The 15,272-nt window shown below is 37.2% G+C and overlaps 1 long non-coding RNA gene across 1 annotated transcript in view; it reads left to right on the top strand.

Moving 5' to 3' along the window:
• The first annotated feature begins 2,408 nt into the window (after positions 1-2,408).
• LOC144455316 (uncharacterized) overlaps positions 2,409-15,272 on the top strand; it is an 86,260-nt gene continuing 73,396 nt past the window's right edge. The window contains exon 1 of the long non-coding RNA XR_013484040.1: positions 2,409-2,557. This is a non-coding gene — a long non-coding RNA (uncharacterized LOC144455316). The remainder of the gene's footprint in view (positions 2,558-15,272) is intronic.

Below are 15,272 nucleotides of genomic sequence, written 5' to 3'. Positions count from 1 at the left end.
AGGCAAGAAAACAGACAAGGACCATGTTGGATTAGCAATTTCTCAAGCCAACAGTCACCATTAAGACAATGGAAAATATTCTATAAATACTCACTGTGAAGTAAGACTAGATGCTTTAAAAGAAATAGGACACATGGTCCCAAGCCCTCAAGGAGTTTACATGTGCCACTGTAAAGAAGTAGCTGAAATAAAATCTTGTCTCCCCTACTGGTTTTATGGATGAACCCAGGCATTCACAAATTCCCCTGTTTATCTGCAAAATCCTAGGCAGTCTTGAGGGTAATTGTAGTCCATTGCTCACACTAATTTGGCATGTAATAATCCAAGTAGAAACAAAACTGCTTTTGATTTCTTAGAAGTTTGGTTTTTTAATTTAAATCTTCTCTCAGAATTATTTTTATTTGGTTCATAAAGGTTTAAAGGTCAACCTTAGGTTCATTAAGTTTTATAGTGGTTGCCAAGATAAGTGTATTCAATGAAATTCCATTTGCTATATACATATAACAAATCCTTGGTTTTAAAGAGTCACTTCCTTAAATCGGAGCCGTGGTGGGACTAATTTTAAATTAGATGATAGAGGCAAATGTGCTTTGGAATTTAAAATTCTATGTAATATAAACTTATGGGGCTGCTTTAAGAGAAGGTGCCTGAATAAGCAAGCGTACTATTTGAACTTTGAATTTTTTTTAGAAACAATCACTAATCTGTGCCTATTTTTAAAAGATTAAGAACTTTCTTGTTCCTCATTCTCTTGAAAGAGTTTGAATGGTTTTGTGAATTCTATCCACAGTATTAGGGGGAAAAATATTAGTACTCCTGATGTTGAGCTTAACATCTCTTCATTTACAAAAGATGCTATGTTCTTGTGTGGTGTGCTGCAGAGCCATCGGATAGCTCTATCTCCCTCTGCTGGCTAAATAATAATTCCTATTGCCTTGTCTTGGGAACTTCATGGTTCCAGAAACTCAACGGTAAGCCAAACGGAGTCACATTGCTTAATGCCTTGTGGTTAATTTCATCTGCATCAGGCTGTCTCGGATAGGCTGGACCGAAACACTGGGGGCAAGAATTTTATTTTCATCTAAGTAATAAAGTATTTCCACAAAATAAAAATGTTTCATTTTATTATAGAAGAAAGTAAGATTTTTCTTAATTCAGGATGCTACATATTACCTGTAAAACCTGTGCTAGCTTGTTGAAAATTTCATTTATGATCACCCTCAGGATTAAAAATATAATGATAATTAAGTTATAAAAAAAATTTAAATCAACTTTTTTTTTAATTTTGGAGAATGAATGGATAAAAAATTCAAAAAAATCAAATGTTTATCTTATTGTTAAATAGCTCATTAGTGCACTACTACCCAGGAGTCAGTGACGTCAAAGCCCGATTTTTGGTATTTTAAATGTTGCCTTTAGGTTCATAGGGTTAAACAGGTAAATGCTTTCACATGTAGCTCCTTCCTAAAAATGAGGACAATAATGATGAGCTAGCCACTTTTCCAGAGGTGGAAAGAAACTAGTTAGAATACCTAATCTCTGGAGACATATCCCCTCCATTAAGTGGAACCTTCTGACTCTATCGAAGGCCCTGAAAGCCAGCAGCTGGATTCTGTCATCCCTGACTGGGGCGGGCTTGTTAGTGTAGTGTGACCTCTGGAACACTCACACAGATAATACTGGCACCTCTTTCTGCTCTAATCTACTACCAGTCTGAGCAATTCCGCAGGAGATAGGGGCATTAAGGCCAGAGTATTCCAAACAACATTTAGCCATGGTAGCAGAGGACTGTGACAGCCTAAGACTGATTCTACCAGGCAAATACTTTTCTTCCCAGGGGGAATAAAAGGGTTTTTTTTTTTCCTTTGGTACAGTGGAGACCCAATGTGCAACTTTCAAACCTTACCACAATGAAAAGCCCAACCCGCCCTCAGCTGAGCCTAAGAGAAATATCAGCTCTAGGTCAAGGATTCTTAAACAAATGTTTAATTTAATTTAATGAATTGTTTTCATGTACTCCTTTGGCAATCTGGTGAAATCTATGAACTCCTCAGAATATTATTTTTTAATTCAAAATTGAAAGGAAGGCTAAATTTCACTTAGATATTAGTGAAAATAAAGATGTAATTTTTCCCAGCCAAATTCACAGAGCACAGTTCATAACCAGTTCTTGAACTCCAGGTTAAGAGCCCCTCGTCTAGGTGAACCTTTGACAAAGCTCCTTAAGTTCTGACAAGCTACATTTAAACATCACACACACAAAGAAACCCAAAAACCAAAGATCTGATTCAAATATCTGGATAGTTTGATGACATCACACCAACTTCTGGATGTCAGGAAATATGCTGGTAACTGACTGCTTTCTCAGTGCATATGTAGATACCAATAGGATACAGACACAGCTACAATCAGGCTTCTGGAGATGGGAACACCTTATCGTAATTACACACTCCAGTTCATACTAGGACTGGATATAGTTTGTGACTCTCACATGAACTTAACTCATGCTTTTGGAAATCTCTGTGGGTTTAGCCAACACTGAGCATACAGCCATAAGGTAAGGCAAAAGAACTTTGATTTTTTATAGATATTTTTCTTAACTGTATCCTCTTTCGGGTCAGAGAACTTGGGTAAGTCACTTAATTTTCCTGAAATTCAGTTTCCTCCTCTGTCTACATGAGCACTAAGATGGTTGGACCACGTATGTGGCCTCTGAAATCTCTTTTTGCTTTAGAACTAGTGTCCCAAAGTAGATTTTTTTGTAAGTTGATATTTGTTTTTTTAGGTTTTGTGGGTGGCAAGAATTGTATAAGAATCACTTTCACACTTATATTGCTTGTTTGCTTAAGATTCATAAAAATAGGCTTTATCTAATAACTTGATTTAGATTTAAAGTTCTGCAAACAGGACTTCTTGGAAGAAAACTATCCATCCGGTAATCTACAACGTCTGGTACTCTAAAATAAAATCATACAATATTCAAAGGTCATTCTTTCCTGTGGAAAGGCATTTTGTTCTGGGAAAGACTGATTATCATTTTGGTTATGCTTGAACAAAAGCATGACTTAGTTTCTATTTTAAAATCATATTGGTGTTTAGGAGCAGAGTACTTATAAAGCAGAGCTGGTACACTCCAAAAACCTTTGAGATGCACAAAAAGTATTAATTGATTATAACTATTATGAAAATTGCTTTTGGAAATCATGCCCTTCATAGACACCATAAGATGGGTGTGGGGAGGGAGGAAGAAGCTGAGGAACAATGAATGCCATTTTTTTTTATAGCAGTGGTTTAAGCAACAGAAGACAAATTGTTTGCTAACAATAATAATAATGATGAATAAGTCATTCCTCCAACAGATCCAAAGGATCCAAACAAACAGCTCTCCAAAGAAGAATCGCAAAGTATTACCAGCCATGTGGAAGATTACTCTGTACCACTACTAATGAGAGAAGTAAAAATCAAAACAACAGTGTGGTTTCACCTTTCACTGTCATAGGTGAAAAAAAAAATATGGGAATAGTCAAGTGTTAGAGGCAGTGGAAAGACAAATACATTAATACACTGCAGTAGACTTTTACTCTGGAAAGCAATTTGGAATTATGCTTTTTAAAAAAGTGTCTAAAATGACCATATCCTTTGACTCAGCTATCCCACTGTAGACATCAATCTCCTCCTCCCCATTTTCCATCAGACACTGTGCTTGGTTTGGATTCCAGGAATATCATGCTTGACCCAGGATAGGGTGATCACTTGAAATCTCTTCACCATGCAAATTGACTCTGTTGTTAATACTCAGGACCTTCCTGCTCCCTCAGTTTTCTCTTCCATTTGACTGAAGAGTTGGAGAGTTGAGCAATAAACTCCTCCCAGAGACCTCCTTTATAGAGGGCTCAAAACTTTTTAGGTAACTCTGCATTTTCCTCCAAAGGCTTATGTCAAGTACCACCTGGTGGCCCTGACTCCTTGATTTTCAGCCTCCTTTTGCATGTGGTATATTTCCATATTAGACTGTAAGCTCATTGAGGGCAGGGACTATCTTTCTTTTTCCTATTGCATTCCCAGCACTCAACACAGTGCCTGACACATAGCAAGTGTTTAATAAATGTTTATTGAATTTGAATTGAATATACCCCTAATGAATTCAAAAACAGAAAGGTCCAATATACAGTAAAATATTTGAAATAGCTCTTTTTTCAGCAAGGAACTGGAAGAGGGGGCATTGGGAGTGAGAGGAAAGCAGTTATATATCAACTGGAAAATAACTCAAGATATTGCATTATGAAATTAATAGAATATTATTGTGACATAAGGTACAATGAATGTTAGGAATTCAGAAAAGCATAGGAAGATTTATATAAACTGGTATAGAGTGAATCAAATGACCAGAAAAACCATAGACACAACTCCATTCATGTACACAGCAAGAATTTTTTTAAAAAAGAGAGAGAGAGAGAAAAGGAACTCTGTATGATTATAATGACTAATCTTACCCTAAAGGAAAAAAAAAAGAAGATAATGTACCTCCTTTCTTGACAGAGAATGGAGTATAACATTGCATATGCTCTTAGACTCAGCTTCTGTATTGATTAGTTTTGATGTACTGCTTTTTTCTTCTTTTTAAAAAATTCTTTGTTGTGAGGGATGACTTTCTATGTAGAAGGAAGAAAGGATTTATTAGAAAATGAAGGTGATAAAAACCAAAAGATTTCAATATATATTATTAAAATAATAAAGATGATCAACAGTTCTTCTGGAGTGTGACATTAAATTGAATGTTTCTCTAGAGAAAATATATTTTCTACATCTCAATCAAAACACATTTTGTTTGTGACTTAGGAGAAAATTCCCTGTATTATTCCATCTAGCTTAGAAATTTGAAGATTCTGGGCTGTTATAATGGTGAGAAGGGGATAACAGCTGATAGCACTGTGTCAGAAAGATTTGGTTCATTCTGCCTCGAACTTTAGAACTAGAAATAATGGATAGAAGTTGCAAAGAGGCAGATTTCAACTTTATGTAAGGAAAAAACTTCCTTATAATTAGAGTTGTCTGTGGAAAGCTCATTAAATCCTTGGGACCCCTAGAGTCAAAAGTTATTATCTCACTGGAGCTGAGATAGTGATGGACTGGTAATCTGAGAGAACTGAGTTCGAATTCCACCTCTGATACTTAGTGTTTTTGTGACCCTGGACAAATGATAATCCTTCTGAGACTTCCTCATAGAATGCTGTATCAGCTTCTACTTTTACTAGTTAGTTTAACAAGAAGATAACTTTCCTTTAAAATTTTGGTCCAGAGAGGCTTGAATAAAACATGATATGAGCAGTTTAATTAACTGTTTGACAACTAGCCAATTTAGCTGTGCTCTTTCTATGTGTGATTTCATACTGTAAACAAAGGTTGTTATTTATGAACTCTCCTTCCCCACACATTTTGTGTCACCAGAGGGCTTAATGTAGGTGCTCAGTTATTTGTTGTTGTTTTTTCCCTTTAAAGTCAGGGGCAGTTGTTCTCAGAGGCTCTCTTTCATGCCTTTGCCTTGCTTTTTCATGGAGCTTGTTATGCTGAATATTCTTGGAATTCAGTAAGCTTAGAACACCCAGACTAGGCAAGAATTCTATCCCTTTCCCTAGTGACCTCGCCGCTAAGCAGAGAATGGCCTCTCTATAGATCTCTGAAAAAGCTCTGCTAACCACTGTTTCACCCTTCACTCCTCTACAGCAAATACTTACTCAGAACACAATAAAATTTAGCTTATCTCTTTAACTGGAGACAAAACCCATTATAAAAGTACTAACAGCAAATAAACAAGGTCTTAAAAGAGCAGGAAATTCTGAATGGGTAAGCCATGCCCATTCATCAGGCAGAAATGAAGCAGAGGGAAGAGGGTAGGAGTGGGTTAATAGAGAGAAGATAAATTCCTCGGGTCTCGGAAGAAACACAGGCCAAGCACATTCAGGTAAAGTTCTAACCAGGCAGATCACTCCTTAAGCAGATTAGCGACCCAGCAAGGCTCCAACTGCTTGCAATTATACTTAATCTAGTGCAGCAGTGTCTTTAACTTATGATCTGTTCCCATTACTGGGGTGCAACCTCTGTACCCCTCTCTTTGGAGTTCCTACATTCCCAGGCTCTTCTTCACAGCTCTCACTTTTCATGATACTTGTGTCTTTCTTTTCATCCTAGAAAACTATACCTCACAGAAGCTCCCACTCGTGATAAGGGGCAAATTTAATTTGTTGGCATCTCATTTTCACATTGAGGAGACCACAGTTCCATTGAAACACCAAAGTATTCATTATAAGTCAATTGGTAAAAACAACGAAGTAACAATACGGTTAAGATGTTGTGATATCAAACAGTACTAGCCCTCAGGAAAATTTCAAAGTAGATAAAAGTTTCTCAGGCTTGTTCTTGGTTAGAATTTTCTTTTCTTGAACAGAACTTTCACTTAGCAGAGATTAAGTGACTTGCCCAGGGTCACAGAAATAGTAAGTGTTAAATCTAGTCTCAGACACTTACTGGCTGTGTGACTTTTCCCTGTGCAAGTCATTTAACCTGTCTGCCTTCAGTTTCCTCGAATGTAAAAAGGGGATAATAATAACTCCCAACTCGATGAGATTCAAATAATACACATATGTAATATAAAATAATATTTGCCAAGTGCCTAGCACAGTACCTAGCAAATAGTTGTTCAGTCATTTCAATTGTGTCCAACTCTTCATGGCCTTATTTGTGCCTGACACAGGGAAATGAAAGTATTTTCATAGAAATGTCAGGACAAGGGCAATTTCTAGGTGAATCATGGGGGCATGGAACTGGATATGAAGGATAGAAACAGAAACTCAAGACATGGTGGCAATAGGGGAAGAGTCTCCTTGTCCATGGGTGTTGAGCACTAGACTTTGCAGCTTCCAGACTCTGAGAGGTTTTAGACAGCCACAGATGAGAAGCTGACTCCTGGCAGGGGCCATGGCATCAGACAGCAGGAATTAACTGTAAGTGAGAAATGAGATCTGAAGAAGGAGGTGAAGCTTTTCACTATCCCATTTTGTGAGAGTGAAAGGGAACTGCCATACCTGTTTGTAGTTGACTGTCTGTTAGACTCCTCCACTTCCTATGTATAGAGTAAGAAGTTTCATCAAATAAATAAGCTTCCTGGTTGTCTTTCTATCTCTCTCACATATCAGGAGACTGAAAAAAGGGGAAAATAAGCTTCAACTTGGGAAGAGTGTTGGACCACATGGCATTGGAGGTGGGAGGTGCCTAGCATATCAAATTTTATCAAACGGTGGCTAATAATGCCACTCATTTTCTTGATTGTACCATGTTTTTACTGAGCTCATTGAACTACTTCTTAACCATGATATGCATCTAGAAACAACTGGAACTAGAATAGGAGTTCTTAACTTTGGATCCTTGGACTGGTCCATGGATATATTTCAGGGAGTTAGTGAACTTGGATAGGAAAAAAAAATTGCAACTCTATTTTCACTAACTTCTAACTGGAATTTAGTATTTGCTTCCATTATTAATGTAGGCAATAAAACATTATTCTAAGAAAAGATACTCAGCTTCACCAGGTTAAAAACCTCTGACCTTAAAAGGAATGTAAGAGGCTATTGGAAAGTGTGGAACCATAGATGGCATGTCATGATTGACACATACTCCTAGATAAGTAGCCCAGGATGTGATAATAAGTAGATGTGCACCTTCACCCCAAATGACTCAACTGTTAGAGTTCAATTTTGGGGGTAAGCATTACTTATCTCCCTTTCATGTACCCCACAGTGCAGCAAACAAGGCTATTCACTGTTTCCCAATCAACAAGCATTTATTTAGCACCTACTGTGTGTCAAGCATTTTATTAGGTGCTAATTGATGGGGCTGGTGGAGCAATAGGACCCCTAAAAAAGGGTCCTTGGACTTTCCCACAAATTTCAGCAGCCTAGATCCCTGGCATTCTCCTGAGCTATCCGACCCATCCCAGTATAATCCTTTCCCTACTCCTTAATCCCATCCAGATCTTCCCACAGTCTTTTTCTGTATAAAAATATCAGTCCCATCCTCAGCAAAGGCACAGATTCTTAAAATCTGGACCACTTGTATTGGTGTCATAAATACCTGGTGACACAATAAACCTCAGTACTTGGACTGAAAGGTTTGAGTGGTTGAATTCTTTTGAGGCAGACTCCTGCCCTGTACCCTTGCATTTCAGGGTTCCAAGCACCATGGTCTAGAGATCTTAGGAACTCCAAAATGCAAGGGTACAGGGCGGGAGTCTGCCTTGAAAGAATTTGACCATTCAAGACTTCTTTCAGTCCAAGTAGCGAGTTTATTATGGCACCAGTTGGGTGGGTGAGATTCCTAGTGAGTCTGTGCATTTGATAAGGGTAAGACTGATAGGGAAAAGACTGTGGAAAGATCTGGATGCAGTCTAGGAGTGGCAAGTAGCCTGGGGTGGTCCAGAGCTAACAGAGAATAAAGGGCTGGGCTGGGTCAGGGGGTGGGGGGTGGGGGCATGGGATGGGGGGGGCCACAATAAAAGGGCAATTGAAAGGATTATATTGTGATGGGCTGGATGCCTCAGGAGAACGCCTGGGAATTGGGCTGCTGAAATTTATGGGAAAGTTCAAGGACCTTTTTTTTAGGGATCTCAGTGCTCCATCAGCCCCATCATTAATGATCCAAATACAAAGAATAAAATAATTTTTACTCTCAAAGAAAAGGCTCACACTATTCATTCTGCCCTAAACACCCTCCTTCACATCTTTTAAAAGTTCTGCCCATCCTTAAGGCTCACTTCAAATACCATCTCCTCCATAAAGCCTTTCATGATGTTCATAGCTGAATGTGAGTTCTCCCTCCTCTGAGCTCACATACCACTTTATACCTCCACTGCATTTTCACATGTTCAGTCACATTTATTCATTTTTTAGTCATGTCTGACTCTTTGTGACCCCTTGTGGAGTTTTTTTGGCAAAAATACTAGAGTAGTTTGTCATTTCCTTCTCCGCTCACTTTACAAATGAGGCAACTGAGGCAAACAGGGTTAAGGACTTGCCCAGGGTCACCGAGCTAGTAAGTGTCTGAGGCCAGATTTGGATTCATGGAGATGAGTCTTCCTGACCCCAGGCCCTAGCTCCCCTTGTGCATATTCACAATCTACTTTTTATTCCAATTACTTAACTACCTCTTAAAGTTGCTATGAATATCAAATAACATAACAGATATAAAGTATTTTGTAAGCCATAAAGCATAATGCAAATCTAAGTTGTTATTATTATTTGATTTTTTAAAAACAAACCTGTGATTTTATCAATCAGGAGGAACTCTGTCTTCCAATGCAGATCATCACCTTCTTTGCAATTTATAGTCTTAGAGAGTTGGACAGGGGACTGAGAGGTTATGTCTTGCTTTGGGTAACACAGCCAGTATGTAGCAGAGATAGAACTTGAACCCAGATCTTTTAGTCTCTGAGGGCTTTTCTCTGTCCACTATGCAAGTGATTGCTTCCATTGTGAATGTAGGCAATAAAACTTTGATTACTGTCATTATTAATATTAATTCCTTAGCTTTTTTATTACTACTACTACAAGGGGCCATCTCCAGTCATCTTGATCTATATCTTGCCACTGGACCAAGATGGCTCCAGAAGAGAAAATGAGGCTTGTGACTTTGCACAGCCCTCCATCACTTAAATCCAATTTACATGCAAGTCATGGCATCACCTCCCCAATGTCATTGTCCTCTTGGAGAATGAAGGACAAGCATAATACTACTACTACTACTGACAACAACAACAGCAACTGTATTTATATAATGCTTTAAATTTTGCAAAGCATTTTGTATGCATTAGCCCATTTGAGCCCTTTAACAAATTACATCAAGCATTTCTTTGTTAAGAGCTAGCTATGTGCTAGGCTGTATGCTAAGCTCAGGAAATACAAATAAAAGCAGAAAGAAAGACACTGCCTGGACTCAAGAACCTTACATTCTAATGAGGAAAGACAATATATAAAAGGGAGGTAGAACGGGGTTGGGGAAGATGAAGGTACCTGGCAAGGGGCCATTGTAAAGAAAGTCTTGGAGATAAATCACGAGTACAGCCTGGAAAGGAAGACAGACATAACCTAGGCAGAACCTGGAGGTTCTAGGAGCAACCAGCCAATTCAGAACCACTCGGTCTTACCAGAGTGAGCAACCACAGGGAAGGAAATACTTCCACTGTATAAAACCCAGAGCTGGAGTGAGTGTGCAGAGTAGAGAGTCTCTGGAAATGTAGATCCAATTCAACACAATTGCATTGTAGATAAGATCAAAGCAGAGTCAAGAGTGCATCCTCAAGAAGGAAGACTCTAAGACTCCATCAGGCTTTTTCCCCCTTCATTCCTATTATCCTCCCCTTTTATATGCTCATGGAGCATGTGTGCTCAGTTCTTCTGGTTCTACTTTGCTTACTTTGCCTTATTTCAATAAATCTAGCCACATTTCTTTGTAGTCATCTTATACTATTTTAAATGCTTTTTTTTACATTATTGTATTATTTATTATATTACATTAATTTTCAATACATTAAGGACTTGTGATTTTGTCAGTTGTGTCAACGTCCCCCTGACATGTCAATCACAATGGTCTGTAATTTATAGACTTAGAGAGTTGCACAAGGTTTAATCATAGAGATTAAATGACTTGTCCATGGTCACACAGATAATTTATAGAGACAAGACTAAAGTGCTCTATACACTACACCAGGTAGCCTCTCCTGCATTAATATGCCATGATTTATTCTTCCATTTCCCTATAATTAGATATTTTAGTTATATCCAACATTTTATATTCAATAATGCTGCTATTTTTAAAAAATCTTCAGATAGTTTATTTGTTGCCTTTGTTAACATACTCAAGTATTTTTTCACATTTCTTTAAAATTTCTTTAAAATTTTTAACATAAAATTTATTCTTTAAAATTTTATTATGCTTTAAAATGTATTTTATTCCTGTGAGACTAGCACAGGGTCGTATATATAAAAGAAATCCAATTAACTTTTATTGAATGAATGAATGAATGAATGAATGAATGAATGAATGAAAACTGAACAAATGTTAAAGTGACAAAATTTTGTAATACCTAATCTTCAGCAAGGAATCTACTCCAAATTAAACTATGTATAAAATTATTTTATTACATGATTATGACAACAGACAAAGGCTTCAGAGCAATAATTCTGTACTGAACCTATTAAATCACCTTTAATTTTTTCCTATTATTTGCATATTTAAGTGATAAGGTGGCTAATATTAAAGTAACTGATTTTTATTTCCATTTTTTAACTTTTGTTTTTATGAAACATAGCTAGCTATACTAATCCTGATAGAGTTATGTGGGTTTTATCCTCTTATAAAATTTGTTAATTTCAGATACTTCTTTGCCCCCCCCCAAATGAATGAAGGAATCATTTAGCCCATAACTACAAAGGCATATGTTTGAATATTAGAATTGTCAACAGTCACCATTTTCTACTATAATGGACAACTTTCAGTTATGAGATTCACCACCAATTAACTGCACAAACCAGATGTAGTTTCTTTATATAGTTTGCCTTTTCATTAGGACCTCCAGTTCTGTAGCCTGTGAAATCTCCAGCTTGTTCATATGACATGGTTTCCAATGAAATGCCTGAAAATCCCCCTACTCTTAATGAATCATAATCTTGCCTCAAAAGAGTTATTAGTGAACAGGGTAACTTGGAGGAAGGTAGATACTGTCATAGAAAGCCAATTATGAGTATTTACATTCAGCTTATCAATTCAGTCAATTCTGAGCAACTGCTGGCAGTTGTGCTTAATAAGTTAGGGAACGCTCTCTATTAAACACCTTCAGTTTTCTTCTGCTTTGGACTCTGAATTCTGCTTTTTTTTTCATAGGAAAAGCCAGAGAAATCCAAAAGAGCCTACTGCATTTATCCCACACATTCCTGAGCTACCAAGTCTGTGGACTCTGTATCTTGGCACTGTTAGGAGTCAGGATATGTGCCCAGGAATGAGCTTTCACAGACCCCCCCTCATGTCTGAGAAGATCAGAAGTCTAAAGAGGGAATTTGAAGCACTAGATTCAGAAATCCTTAACTATGGTCCTCATCAGTGCATGGAAGAGGTGGATCTTAACTGGCAAGACTTCAAAGGCTATATAAATGTCAGGTTACAAAGTATTTCAGTCATTATATATGTGTTTGCATCTGTGTGCTGGTGAGTGTATTTGCCTGTTATTATAGCTGTGAATATCACTGAGTATAGCTCCTTGAAAGGGCTGGGTATAGTTACTGGAAAACTCTACCTGGTTATACAATATACTTAACCTATTCATTAGAATGGAAAGAAAATACCAGCTCAAAGCAAAAATACTAGTGTAGGACTAAGGGTATGCTGGGGACTAGAGCCAGTTGTTAAATTTTTAGCAAACATTTACATCTCAGAAATTGGCATATGCTACAAATCAGATCTTAATTTGTTGTTTTCCTGATTGTCTAGACTTAAGAAAGTGATGGAGAAAATGTTAAAAATACTGCTCAAACTTAAAAGTTTGTGAAGAGTACATTTTTTTTCTCTCAAAGAGCCAGTTGTTAAATATTTACCAGCACACTACTGGAGAGGACAATAACAATTTTTTTTTTACTGAATCTGAATAAGACAATTTATACTGATATTTGGAAAACACAGCTAACATAACTAGGTTTTCACAAGTCAAAATTGCTGCCAATTTGGGGGTGGGGGTGGGGATGGGAAGTTTCCTTACCTTTAGGGAGAGAAAGATGAGCTAACTTGAATAAATTAAGAAGTGTGATACCAACTTGGAAATGTTAAGATGCTTAGTGGTAAGTCTTATGACTTATTATATTAAATATTTTATTTTTCCCCAATTACATGATAAAACAATTTTTTAAACATTTTTAAAAAGTTTTGAGTTCCAAATTCTATTCCTTCCCCCTCTCTGAGATGGTAAACAATCTGATATAATTTACACATGTGCAATCATGTAAAACATTTCCTTATTAGTAATTTTGTACAAGAAGATTTGAATAAAAAAGAAAGTGAAAAATAATATGCTTCCATCTGTATTCAGGCAGTGTCAGTTCTTTCTCTGGAGGTGGATAGAATGCTTCATCATGAGTCCTTTGGGATTGTGTTGGATCATTCTATTGCTGCGAACACCTAAGTCATCCACAGTTCTTCACCGTACAACGTGGCTGTTACTGTGTACAACGTTCTCCTGGTTCTGCTCACTTCACTTTGCATCAGTTCATATAAGTAAGTCTTTCCAGGTTTTTCTGAGATCATCCTGCTCATCATTTTTTTTCTTTTTTTGGTTAGGCAATGGGGTTAAGTGACTTGCCCAAGGTCACATAGCTAGTAAGTGTTATGTGTCTGAGGCCTGATTTGAACTCAGGTCCTCCTGAATCCAGGGCCAGTGCTCTATCCACTGTACCACCTACCTGCCCCATGCAGCACAATACTATTCCATCCCAACCATATACCACAATTTGTTTAGCCATTCCCCAATTGATGGGCATCCTCTCAATTTCCAATTCTTAGCCACCACAAAAAGAGCTATATATATATATATTTTTGTACATATAGGTCCTTTATAAGACTTAACCATTTTAAAAGGTTTTCTTAATTATCTGGCCTTTTTCTTCAGTCCATTTAGTCTTTGTTCTAGTGAGAGTTAAATGAAGAAAGTTAAATGCAAAGAACAATTTTCTTCTTATTCCTAATATGGCTAAAGCTGAGAAAACTTGGAAATCTGGTCTGAATCTTTTCTGTAACATTCCAAATTCTCAGCCAAAAGGGCCTAAATTATTTTCAAATAAGTAAGTGATCTTTTGCACGCTTTTCTGACCCTCCCAATATTTCCTCCTTCCCTATATAATCAATTCTCACCCTTAAATGACTAAATGACTTCATAGGTTTGAACCTGGAGTAGCCAAGAAAGCTAGTCTTTGGCAAGAAAATGAAAACTCCCTTTTGATAAAGAATAAATAACATTTTAAAATTTGTTTATTTTTTCAATTAAGACTGTATACCTTGATTGGCTTTCTGATTTATAAGTAAGAAGGGTAACAGCTGACAGATAGATAGAATATGGGCTTAAGTACCTGTTTACATTGCTTATTTCATAGATTGGGTAAGGGTCTACCTCCTACATATTAAGAAAAAAATGACCATATGGCATGTCAACATAGTGGGAAATGTACCAACAAAATCTGGGGACCTAGAATCTTTTGACCCTAGTAAGGTTTATGGCCTAATTCCAGTTTTGTCATGTGGAGCTGTATTATAAAACCTGGCATATGCTTTCAAGTTGGCCAGCGATTGCTTATTTCTCTTCAAGTGACTCCTAGGTGTCAATAAATTGGAATATTAAAGCACAGCTTTTAGAGTGTGAAGCTATAAACTAGAACCACTAAAATTTTCTCTATAACTCACTCCAGCACAAATTAGTGTTGATTATGAATATATTTCAGTAACTGTCCCCAAGATGCCAATGCTGGAATAGGCTATGGAATGGGGCCATGGAACATTCCTTCTTGGCTATGTTTACAATTAGTATCAATGTTTATAGCATCCTATATTTACAACTAGAAGGGACCTTAGAGGTCATATTGTCCAAACACTTGATTTTACAGAGGAGAAACTGAGGCCTAGAGAGAGAGTATAACTTGCCCCCGACCACACAGCAGAGCCAGAACTAAAACCCAGGTGCTCTGAGTCCTAATCCAGGTCATTTTACATTGTACCATGTTGCCTCTCCGCACACAAAAGATACTTAGATGCATCCTAATATTGGAGAATAAGCTTGGGAAATGTGATTTAGCAGTCTGTAGTTTAGACAGATGAATATAAGTAAGCATCCATAAACCAGACAGTCAGTTATTATTTGCATTATAATTTAGTTTTCTGAGCCCAATTTTCTCTAATGCCATTAACCATACCATAGCGATTCAAGAGATCTTTTCCTATCCCCTCCTCACAGTACTGAGGTGATCTTTGGTTCTCAAAGGCAGTGCCAGTAAGGTACACGTCATTCTTAGATATGAAATCTGCAAAGGTTGAATCTCTGGGTCAAAGGGGAATGGACATTTTAGACATTTAAAAAAATATATAATTTAAATTGTTTTCCAAAAGGATTAAGGATCATTCATAGCTTTACCAACAATGCAGTAGACCACTTATCTTCCTTTAATCTCTCCAATGTTGACTATTCATAT

The sequence above is a fragment of the Phascolarctos cinereus genome, unplaced genomic scaffold, assembly GCF_003287225.1.
Source record: "Phascolarctos cinereus isolate Bilbo 61053 unplaced genomic scaffold, phaCin_HiC Scaffold_9;HRSCAF=440, whole genome shotgun sequence".
Lineage (NCBI taxonomy): Eukaryota > Metazoa > Chordata > Mammalia > Diprotodontia > Phascolarctidae > Phascolarctos > Phascolarctos cinereus.
Note: the sequence above shows the minus strand (reverse complement) of the source record. Positions and strands in the feature narration are given on the sequence as shown.